At 36.2% G+C, this 13,081-nt stretch overlaps 1 non-coding gene across 1 annotated transcript; it reads left to right on the forward strand.

Moving 5' to 3' along the window:
* Positions 1 to 10,861: 10,861 nt before the first annotated feature.
* Positions 10,862 to 10,968, forward strand: LOC114182794. The gene has a single exon (XR_003604230.1). It is a non-coding gene; the product is annotated as a small nucleolar RNA R71 (small nucleolar RNA).
* Positions 10,969 to 13,081: the final 2,113 nt, after the last annotated feature.

Raw genomic sequence — 13,081 nt, forward strand, 5'->3', positions numbered from 1 at the left:
TTATTGTGAGTCTCTACTGATCAATGGTTCTAATGGTATGTCGTGATCATGTTTGTGTTGTTCCTAGGTTGTGTCTGTGTATTCTGATAGCTTGAAGGTGGAATTTGATACTCCTTGAGCACTTTGAGTCATCCTTTAGGTAAGGGAAGCTAATTACACTATTTTTGAGTTGTATAAATACTGAATTGGTAAATTGCATGACTTTACTGAGATTAGCTTGTGCAATTGAGTTGTTGCATGTTTCATGATGTGTGAATTTGGGTGTTAATTCTGATGTTGCTTATTTAGAAGCATTTGTTGATTTGATATTTCTTTTATACCAATTGGTACTGATGTTTGTGTGAAACTGAATTTGGTATGAGTTGGGCATCTGTGAAAACTATAGACTACATAGAATGGACTTGATTGACACAATTATGCAAAATCAGATCTTGTAAAATTATGTAGACTCATTGGTCGAGTGTGAACTAGCTGAGCGAATCCTATGTTAGGGAGTTTCTAACTTGGTAGTCATTAAGCGAGTATATCCTCACTGAGCGAATCCAAAGTTAGAGGCTCACTGAATTGAGAGTTGTTAGTTGACTTATGCTTATTGAACGACTCCATGGTTTGAGAGCTTACTGACTTTGTCGTCGTTGGTTGAGAAAACGCTTGTTGACCAAATTTTGGAGGAATTTACCTTTGAGAGTTCTAAGGATTCACTTGTTGGGCAAGCCATATGGTCATTAAACGAGTGGACTTTTGTGCACTTTTCGCCTTGCGAGTGGATGGTCTCGTTGAGCAAATGTATCATAGTCTAGTAGTCATCTTTATATGAAATTTTGGTGTATTGTAGCAAGTGTGGACTATTACTTAGGTAATGGTTGGTGTGTCTAATTAATTTTAGATTTATTATATGATTGTGAACATGAAAAATCATGAGGTTGTCAAGATTTTAAGGAGAAATTCTATGATGGTGGTATTTTAGTATATGCATTGACTTAAGGATTCAATATGGAGGTATCATTTCTCTAAATAACTACTCATACTCAAGTAGAGCAGAGTAGGTTATGTGGGGAAGAGAAGAAGGAGGTCTTAGTCACTAGAATTGATCAAGTCCTAGGCACGAAGAGGACTTACCTTGTGAGTGGTTGGGTGATATCCCTTGATGACTTGGGCCCATCCAAAGGCCCAATGACTAGAAGATGGACCTTCAAGGACCCAGTGTAATTCATGGACTTCAAATGCTATTTTCTTGGGCCAAAGAGGATATTAAGATATGATGGGGTTATCCTAGCCTAGTAGAGTAGATTTCAATTGGGCCAAATGTTTAGGCCATGCTTCTAAAATAAATTGTGAAGTACATTTCACCTAGCTTTTCAATTGGGTCAATTCAAACCCAATTACAAAGACTAGGTCCAGAGCTTGCATCTAGAATAAGCCATGCATTGCATATTAAACACATGTGTTAAACAAGAGTGGCGTGACTAGGACACATGGCAAGTGATCCACACTTTACAAATTTTAGATCTAGATATAGATCTTGATTCACATGGTTCAAATGCCTAGCTTCATTTGCATGACATTTCACATCTCATTTTTTATGCATTTGGATATGCATGCACACTCTCGAGTTTTGATTTATCATGAACAATTGGTAAGTGCAATTTCAATTCTGATTTTTGCCTCTTTTATCTAAGACCTTCACGGAAAAAGAGAAAAAAAAATCATTGAAAAAGGTTGCGAAATGAAAAAATGAAAAATAGTTGAAGTGGAGGCTTGTTTTCACATTTTCTAGCCTTGCAATGAGTGATAAATCAAATTTAAGTGCAATTTTGAGGCTATTTTAATCTAGTTTTAATTGGCCCTAATGGATTAACTCACTTGTTTTCGACTAAATCTTGAGATTAAGACACACATCTTTGCCATTCAATTACATTTGCTTTCTGTTTTAAGTTTGTCACTCTATTCTAGTGCCATTCATAGGTTCATTTTGTTGTGCTTCCTTGTTTCATTGCCTTTAATTTCTTGCTTGTCCATTGTTGGATAATCTTTCCTTTTTTTTTCAATTCATTCCTTTGACTTTGACTTTTATTGTGTTAAGCTTTTTATTTGCTTTCTCTTCTTGGCTACTCTTTGGTGTGCTTTGAATTGTGGTGTAAGGAGAACTTTACCACAATGAACCCATCTTTGGAAGTAGCATATTGGAGGGTGGATATTCAATTGAAACTCCATGCTAAGGACCTTTCAAAGGAGCTTACCATATTCAAAGTGAGGGGAGAAAGAGAGCCTAAACACGAAGAGAGTTGCCTCGAGAAAACTAGCCACACTTGGCTTATAACATTTGTTCTTTCCATTTCTTTTGTAAAACCATTGCACCAAATGTCTTGGAAGAGCCTTTGGTGTTCTTCCATCTTTTTGGCATATTTAAACTTGTTAGTAATTGGTGTAGATGGTGAGTGTGTGTCGCTAGCCAAAGCTACAAGCCTCACCATTAGGAATTCGACTAGTTTGCAATTTACCTTTCACGTTTTTAGTGGCTTGGTTTAATATATAAAATTCTAAAACCTCTCCAACTTAGGAGTTTGTCTTTAGTGTGGTACTTTGATGATTTGTTTTTTTTTAGTCAAAAGCTTTGTGAAAACTTATATAAGTTCAAGAGCACATCTTTTTGTGAAAGTAGCAAAGTAAGTAACAAGGTAAACTCTGGCTAGATAAGACTTGATACTTAAGCATTCCTTTGTGAATCACCTTTCTTACTTAGGAGGGAACTTGTGAAAAACTACAGACTTTTATTTTAAGAGAACTTTTGAAATTAAAAGATGATGAGAAGACGTGCTTCTAAGCAAAGTGATAGTGGGTCTGATAGTAAAAGAAGTGTTCAAATATAATATGTTGAAGAATTTAGAGAGTTCGAAATAAGAGTTGAACAAGAGTCTAAAGATAGGAGAGAACTAGAGCAAGAGAGGGAACAAAGAGAAAAAGAAAGGGAACAAAGATAAAAGGAGAGGGAACAACAAGAAAAAGATAGGGAACATGTCGCAACCTAAATCATGACGGGACGGTGAACCAAAAAGAAATTGGTTTTGAAAAAAGAAATTTGAAGTTGCCACCATAATTTATTCTAGAAAACTACGGAAAACTATAAAAATAAAATAAAGTCTGCGAAAACCAAATTAAGGGTCCGAGAGTCGGTTACACATAGGGAAAGTATTAGCACCCTACAACGCCCCATCCAAAGGTGGTACCTCTAATTAAATTTGCAAAAGAGATGTGTTTATTTTATAATATTTATGTTTCCCACAAATAAAAAAATATTGAATATAATTATATTTGGAATGAAAAGGACCCGACAAGCATTAACCTTGGTCTTACGTATTCTCATTAAAAATGAGAAATTAGGGTTACGTAGTTCTTTGTAAAACTATTTGGAAATGACATTTTGAAAGTGAACTTGACAAGGTCTGACCTCGCTCCTACGTATTTCAATTCACAATGGAAAATCAGGGATCACGTAGTTCTTCATAAAACTTGATTAGAATATTTAATTTTTAAAGTTGTCTTTTGACATTTTTGAAAATAAGTGTCAAGCGACGCGTGCGGCCGGGTTGACACAAATTTTTTTTTTATATTTTTGAAAAAGAGTGTCGTGTGATGCGAGTGCTCAACTAGACACCAAAACATTTCTATGATTTTTTATATTTTTGAAAAGGAGTTTTGTGCGACGCGAGCAATCGATTAGACACCAAAACTATTTTTATAATTTTTGTAATTTGAAAAGGAGCATCGTGCGACGCGAACGGTCGATTAGATACAAAATTATTTTTATAATTTTTGTATTTTTTAAAAACCGAAGTGTCGTGCGATGAGAACTGTCGATTAGACACTAGAAGAAAAATTAAAGAAAATAATTTTAATTTTTTTTATTCTTATTTTTATCATTTTTCAAAAACTATTTTAATTTTTATTTTACTTTAAAATATTTTATTATTTTAGAAAATGATGTGATTGAAATGTGAGATTTAATTAGAAAATGGTAAAATTGAAAATAGAAAATGGAAGTGCATAAGTGAGTATGTGGGTGCAATGAGAAAAACTACACACATGGGAATGGGGTGCACATAGAGAAATGCGTGGTTCATAAAGTAAATACATTCTAGACTAAAAAAGGAAATTAAAGGAGTGGGGTGTGTGCTTAGTGAAAATGCAGGTACATAAGTTAAAATAAAACTAAATGCAAGGAGTGTGGGGTTTTTACTTTTGGAAGTGTATGAAGAAATAAAAATGAAAAGCCCAAAATAGAATAAGGGTGAAAAGATGAACCACAAAGGTGCAGAAAGTATTAAAATTAGTAACCCAATTAAAATAACCCAATTAAAATAGTGGTTTGAGAGTAAATTATGGGGTGCATGAAGAAAATATTGAATCTGTCTCAAAATCCTAAGCCAATTAACTTCATGTTCTTTAAAACAACACCGTAAATGAACATGCCCCAACTTCATCTTCTACCTCATGTTGCCACCAACCACATACACTACTCACTACCAAGATTGTCGACGACGCTATCAGCCACGCACCACTGCCAACGGTGGTGCGAGCCACCACTTATTATCAATCTTTTGTGCTAGGACAACTCCCATGACATAATTTGACGCATTGCACATGAGCTCAAATAGGATTGTCAAATCTGACGCCTGAATGATAGGAGTGGTGGTCATGGCCTTCTTGAGGCAATCAAAAGCCTCTTTGCATCCTTCATCAAAGATGAAGTCAACATCCTTTTGCAGCAACTTGGACAATAGGAAGTCCTTTTTACTAAAATCATGGATAAAGCGCATGTAAAACCTTGCATGACCAATAAAAGAATGAACCTTTCACACAGAAGAGGGATAAGGCAACTATGAAATAACATAAATTTTAGCAGGGTCAACTTCTATGCCTTTACTTGAGATGATGTGCCCCAAAACTATACTATGTTCTACCATGAAATGACACTTCTCAAAATTGAGAAAAAGATTAGATTGAATGTGTAACATCCTTGCCGGAAATTATTTATTTAAAATTAAAATAGGAAAGTAATAATAATAATAATAATAATAATAATAATAATAATAAATCGCATTTACTATTAAAGCACTTTCCCAAAATGCGTGAAAAAATTAAAATCATTATTTCAAACACGCCAATGCAAAAATCCATAAAGCATTCACTTATTACAAATTTAAACTGTTCATAACGCAAATTACAAAATCATTCATAAAACTCGTAAAACATATCTATGTAAAACTCCCAAACACACACAAATTGGGTGAGCTCAAATAAAAGGAAATATAATATAAATTAAAAAAATACAATTCAACCCATGACCCGTGTTAGAACCCCAATCCTTAATCCTCAACTTTCAAAGTTTCCATTGGACGCCCCTTGATTCTACACCATTTGATGATTACACTGATTAATCTTTGCTGCCACGAGTATTTACTCACCTCTCCGACTACAGGCCACCACCTAATAGTCCACACGCGGTAATAAATTTGCCACCGCCACGATCTACGACACCAAGTGGAGTTCCCCAATACGAACACCGGTTCGTATTTGTCCCCATATTACCAAACTTGTTGGATAACACCAAGGAGGGCAATCTTCCGGAACCCATCCGTACGAGTCACGATCTCGCACATTCCACTGAACTTCCAAAACCACCAGGCTACAACCTCGAGTGGCCACGTGTTACCCCAATACAAGTTGCACTCGTAATTGGGCCCCCAACAAAGCATCGCATCAAGACCTCATCCAAAGCCGTGCAGAATCCTCCTCGCAATCCAACTCTGCACTCAAAACCGCCTGGCGCATCACTCACGTCACTAGGCAGAACTTAGTTCCAGACCGCCGGCAGTCTCCTCACGTCGCCAAGCGACGAGCTCCTTCCAGTACTTCTGCCAGACCAATTTCGCCTGGCCGAACCACCCATTCCACTAGGCGCCACGTGATCCTAGTGGCCACTACCACTGTTTTGAGTCCTTGCCGCCTGACGGCCTTTCCCGCGTTGTCAGGCGCTATACTAGTAGCGTAAGTGTTATTGGTTTTATGCATTTTGGGGATGGTCCCAAGGAGCCCAACACTTCCCATAAAGTTAGGCATCATCACAAAAGCTTATTCAATCATAATAATCATGACTCTAATACAGTCCACACACACTCACAAGCATTATGAATTCATTACACTATCATTTGATCTAGTAAAACATGTCATAAAATTCCTACCACATATACAACTTGCACAACCATACAATATCCCAAGCAAACCATGTTACCACACTACAGTCACACATAGCACAACTCCAATTACTTTCTTTTATCCCACTTAACACATATTATACCATTTTTTATCCAATTAAAATATACCACAATGAATTTCATCCCACATTCACTTCAGCACTTTATGACAAATTTCCAGAACAAACCTTATACACATTTCACTTCATGCAAGCTTACCTTTACACTCATTTGCTTACATGCATCCCACCATTATGCATGGACACAATCCTATTATATGTAAGTACTTTATTCCCATACCTTTTGTCCAATTATCCATATTAGACACAAAACTACCAGATAAACTCCGTAAGAATGCGAATAACATAACAAAAATCAAAACATCCTGCTATGTTGATGTGTCGCTTGGCGACAATTTATGTGTCGTCAGGCGGTGCATACATTTCTGGGTTATGCTAAGATATTTCCCACATTTGTAGAACCCCAATTCCCCCAATGTCAATTCTGTCATGCATTTCTCATACTCATTTAGTATTCAATCGATTATACATATCTGGCATATTCCAATTAAGATTAATTTCACAAAAACCACACACTTATCAAAGACCAAAAATCATATCTCTTCATCCCCAACCCTAACATGAACCCAAATTCCCAATGTAGACATGTTCACATAATTGTCATCAAATGATGTAATCTCATACAATCAATCACAACGACAATCGTGCAATTCCATATGGGTATTCCTCCCAAGCATCACCAACATTTTAATATAACAGAAAACTAGGCAAGCCAGTTCGCATTGCCTGGCGGGAAGCCTCCAACCACTAGGTGGTTCATAGGAAAAACCCAAAAATTGGGTTCTGGAAACGTGTAACACCTGACGGGTCTTCAACGCTATTAGGCGATTTTTGGAAAAATTCTAGAAATGCGAAAACTAAAGGTAAAAATAGCAGAAAATACACCTCAATCATCAATCATAATACACGATCATATAACTCAAATTAATAGACAAAGTGGAACTCCCCTAACCTCTTTTCCTAACTCAAATTTGCGTCACTTAGATCCTGTGGTGATAGCAACATGTTCCTCTACCTTGCTCCAACTAAACTCCCTTCAATTAGCCTTTAATTCTCCCTCCACTCTCTATTTTCAGTGTGGCTTTTCAGGTGTTCATCAAAAGGCACTCTCTCACCTTATTTGCACTCTTATTTTCATTTTACCACCCCACTCTTAATTGCCTTAATGAGAAAAATGAAAATTACATTAACTTGAGCTTAATGCTCATTCAATGGCTGTTTAGGATGATTTTCCAACCTTCCTAGTTGCCTTCTGACGGCTAGGGTTTTCAACTCCTTCACATTAATGCCACAACCATACCAATGTCAAATCCACAACCATGCCAATGTTGACATACATAGGACTTTCAATTCTCGTCCACCAAGGTTCAAACCCACAACCATGCCAATGTCAAATCAATGTACAACCATTCAACCAATTCATGTTTCGTGATAATTCCTATAAATCTAGGAATTTAAAATCACTTATCATACTTAAGTGCACCATAAAAATAATACAATCAAAATAATCATACAATTGACATACATAGGACTCAAACCCAAGTCCTCTCAACATAATCAAGTACTTTCAACCATTTGAGCTAGTACTTTTCCACGTCATAAAAATTAACATTAAATGTCATAAAGGCTCCTACTACCCGCATTTGATAAATAATTATTTATTTAATTATTTAAATTCTTCAGGTCTTACAAGATGCACCTATTCAGAACTCTGTCCAGACTGTCTAAACATGCATCAAAAAAGGATCTATACACAATAAAATTATCCATAAAACACCTCTATGCAGTTTTTAAGAAAATCATTGAAAATGCTAAACATGCACTGTTGGAATGTGCCAGGGGCATTGCATAGGCCAAAAGACATCCTCCTATAGGCAAAAGTGTCAAAGGGGCATGTGAATGTGGTATTTTTCTGATCCTCGGGAGCAATATGGATTTGAAAATAACTAGAAAAACCATCAAGAAAACAGTAATGAGATTTACCTACCTAGCGCTCAAGCATCTGGTCAATGAATAGTAGTAGGAAATGGTCTTTCCTGGTTGCTTGATTGAGCCTTTTATAATCAATGCAAACTCTTTAGCTATTATGCACCCTAGTTGGGATCAACTCATCCCTTTCATTTTTAATAACTGTGAGGTCTATCTTTTTAGGAACCATATGGATGAGATTGACCCACTGACTGTCTGAAATTGGGTAGATGATCCTAACTTGTAGAAGCTTGGTCACCTTCTTTATAATTTCCAGAATGATGGGGTTGAGTCGCCTCTATGGCTATCTCACTGGCTTCGCTCCATCCTCCAACAATATCATGTGCATGCACGTGGATTGGCTAATACCAGGAATTTCAGCCAATCTCCACCCAATGACCTTCTTGTGCTTCTTGAACACTTACAACAACCTTTGCTCTTGCTCAGGAGTGAGGGAGGTAGAGATGATCACATGTAGTCTTTTCTCATCTTCCAAATAGACATACTTGAGGTTTTTTGGTAAAGGTTTTAACTATGGAGTGTTGGGTGCTGGCTGAATATCAGGAACCAGAGGGGAGGGGGAAATGGGTTCCACAACCTATACCTCAACATAACAATCAGATGCATATGTACTTCATGCAACATGGTTAGTGCACTCTGACCGTGTAACATCAAAATCATATGGTACAGTAAGTAGAGAGTCAAACTCAGAATCAACATCAAAATCAGAATCAGAATCACAATATAAATCAGAATCAACACCAATGCATGCAAATTCAGACAATTCAAACATAGATGAATATTTTATGCAATGCAAAGGGTATAAATTAGAAATATGTCCATCAACAAATCATCAATGATATCAACATGAAAAATAGAGTGGTCCTCAGAAGGATGTTTCATGGCATCTAGAATATTAAATCACACCACAATATCATCAAACTTCATAGACAAAGTACCTGCATGAACATCAAGCTTGGTTCGTGCGATTTTCAAAAATAGCCTGCCTAACTTGATTGGTGCAGAACCATGTGAAAATCCTTCTTCCATATCAAGAATATAAAAATCAGCAGGAAAAATCAATTCACCAACATGAACCAAAACATCATCAACCAAACCTACAGGGTGGACAACACTTCTATTTGCCAACTGAATCACCACACCCGTAGGTTGCAGGGGTCCAAGAGAAAGAGATTAAAAATAGACATAGGCATTACATTTATTGAAGCACCAAGAGCAAGCATTGCATTTTCAAATTTATTAATACCTATGATGTAAGGTACACAAAATGTACCTGGGTCCTTGCACTTCTCAAGAATATGAGGAACAAATTTACCTATCAACACTAACACATTTCTCCCCATGTTAATCTTCTCATTTCCCTTTAGCATCCTCTTGTCCGTGCATAACTCCTTCAAGAACTTTGCATATCTGGGAATCTGTTTAATGGTATCCAACAGAGGTATGTTCACCTTCACATTCCTGAATGTTTCTAGAATTTCTCTATCAACCTCTTCCATCTTCTTGCTTGAAATGGCTTTTGGTAAAAAAGGAATAGGGGATGCGAGGCCAATAATAGAGGTGGAAGGCGTAGAAGACACACTAGATGTGGAAGGACCGGTTGCACGAGCATCATGTTTTCTTTGAAGTGTGGCAGGGTCAACTTCTGTTTCAGGTGTAGGCCAAGGAGTGGGAACTTCAATCTTCTTCCTAGATCTCAATATGATAGCACTCACATTTCTTGGAATCTCAATTTTTTGTGATGACAACTTGTCAAAATTCTGAGCTTGTGCTTGGCTTAGCTGGGCGATCATCTACCTCATTTGATTTGTCAAACTCTGAATTAAAGCTCTTGTATCCTACTAGAATTGCATATTTTGAAGGATCATCACCCTCCTCCAATGAAGTAGAAGATGAAGGTACAACAGGAGTTGGGGTACCACCAGAAATAGGTGGAACTAGGCCATTGTGTGCATGTGTAACTCTTTGTTATTGGTGAGGTGGCTGCACATTTTGTACCTATTGGTTTTGTTGTTGTTGCTGATTGCCCCATCTAAAATTGGGGTGATTTCTCCAACTTGGATTGTATCTGTTAGTGGACAAATCATGGTTCTGCTAGTGTTGATGGGGCAGCCTATTGTTGAAAATGTTGGCAGCATAGGCTTGAGGAGTATCAGGAGGTGTACAAGTTCTGGCCTCTTGCAAGGTGAGGCAAGAATATGTGAAATGATTAAATAAAGTGCAATGCCACAAACTCTTGCAGTAAAAGGTGTAGTCCTCTGATTCGTAGCAAGTTGATTGACTAAAGTGGTAAGAGCATCAATCTTGGTCTCCAACTTCTTAGTGTACTCAACAACTCCTACATCATGAACCCTTCTAACAACTATGGCATCATGTCTTGCACCAAATTTTTTAGAGTTAGAGGTCATGTTCTCAATCAATTGCCTCGCTGCTGTTGGGGTCAAATTACCAAGAGCACCACCACTCGCAACATCAATCATGCTTCTATCTATATGGTGCAAGCCTTTATAAAAATACTGAAGAAGCATATGCTTAGATATCTAGTGGTGGGGGCAACTAGAAAACAAATTCTTGAACCTCTCCCAATATTCGCAGAGGCTTTCCCTAGACTGGTGCTTGATGCTAGAAATGTCCTTTCTTATGGTTGTGGTTTTGGACACAAGGAAGAATTTGGCTAAGAACAATATCTACAAGTCATCCCAACTCGTGATGGACCTAGGGTGCAAGGTAATACAACTAATCTTTTGCATTGCCCTCCAAGGAATGAGGAAAGGCCTTCAAGTACACATGATTTTCTCGTAATTATGTATGATTAGACGATGTTACTACTATGGTTTGTTTCATATACCATCATGAAACCATTGTGCTACCACATGTGAACAAACATCTTATTGTGATCAACCATTGTGACATTGTGAGAATATGTAAAATAACATGCATATACATAACCCATTGGTCTGAATCTGAATCATTTGGATGGAATAAGCACATATTAGTAGTAACCTTAAGGTAAGGAAGTATATGTTTTACTCCAAACCATTTTCTTCTTGTAGTTGAAAACTATATCTTGCTTAACAAATTTACAGCAAATGCAATATTAGATCGAGTATAATTAGCAAGATACATTAGTGTTTCTATGACATTAAGATACGGTGCTTCTGGACCAAGAAGATCTTCATCATTTTCTTAAGGAATAAGAATAGCGTTTATCAACATCTAACGACCTCACAACTATTAGAGTGCATAATGGATGTGACTTGTCCATTTAGAACATTTTATGCACCTTAATTATATAAGTCTCTTGATGTATAAAAAAACACCTTTGTTTAAATACTCAATTTGTAATCTCAACAAAAATTTTGCCTTTTCAAGATCCTTCATCTCAAATTCTTTCTTTAAGAAATCAATTGCCTTTGTGAGCTCATTAGGAGTTCCAACAATATTTATGCCATTTACATAAACAATAATTATGGCAAATTCATTTTTGGATCTTATCATATAAATACAAGCACACATAGGATCATTTCTATATCCTTCTTTTAATAATACTCAATAAGATGGGTTTTGTGAAAAACCTTGAGCAACCAATTGTGTTTTGTATCTAACAATTTCATCATTCTTTATTTGATTTTTGCGCAAAAATCCATATGTACCCAACGGGTTTGACACCTTTAGGTGTGCGAAGTATCGGTCTAAAAGCATTTTGTTTAGCAAGCAAATATAATTATGTTTTTTGTATATTTTCATTTTGGCCAATCATTTCTTTGTTGGCAATCTTCGATGATCACTAGTTATTGATCCTCATTGTCATTCATAGCATTCATCGCCATATTATATGTAAAAGTTTCGTCAATGTTGACTTTATTTTGGTTCCATAATATATGATTCATGACATAATTTATTGACATCTCATCATTTTCAACAATTTTAGATACCTGAGGTTCTTCTGGAACTGAATCATTAATTATGTCAAATGAATCTTTTAGGATTTCAACCTTTTCGATTAGGTCATCTTGCATTTTAGCTCCCTTTCTCATTCAAGAGTTTTTATCTTTGGAACCAATAGGCCTACCACGCTTCAAACATGTGTTTGAAACTATCAGGCCTACCACGATTCAGGCATGTTATGAATTAATATCAAATATACTTGAAGCATTAACAATTGATATATATGATTTGATTACCTTTCTGTCAGTAAAACCATTTGGTAATTGATTGACTAATTTTGTAAATGAATTATCCTTTGAACTTCCAGTTCACATTCTTTTGTACGAGGATCAAGATAAGATAATGATAATTCATTCCAACCAATATTCTTTTCCAATTGTTTTCTTTCTCTCCCTAATGTTGGAAAAACTTATTCATCAAAGTGATAGTCGAAAAGTCAAACTATAAATAAGTCAAACTATTGATAGTTCAAGATATTTTATTATTGAGGGAGAATCATATCCAACATATGTTCTTAATCGTCTCTAAGGACCCATCATAGTCCTTTTTGGTGGGAAAATTGAAACATATACATCACACTCAAAAATTGTTACATGAGAATATTAGGTCACTAACAAAAAACCAACTACATAATAGAGTATTTGTGATAACTTATTGGCTTGATGCGAATCAATAATGCAACATACAAAATTGCATATCCCCAAGTAGCCATTGGAATATTAGCTCTCCTAAGTAATGGTCTTGCAACCAATTTTAAATGTTTTAGTAATGATTCTACAAGTCTATTTTGAGTATGAACATGTGCTACTG

The sequence above is a fragment of the Vigna unguiculata genome, chromosome 4 (assembly GCF_004118075.2).
Source record: "Vigna unguiculata cultivar IT97K-499-35 chromosome 4, ASM411807v1, whole genome shotgun sequence".
Taxonomy (NCBI): domain Eukaryota; kingdom Viridiplantae; phylum Streptophyta; class Magnoliopsida; order Fabales; family Fabaceae; genus Vigna; species Vigna unguiculata.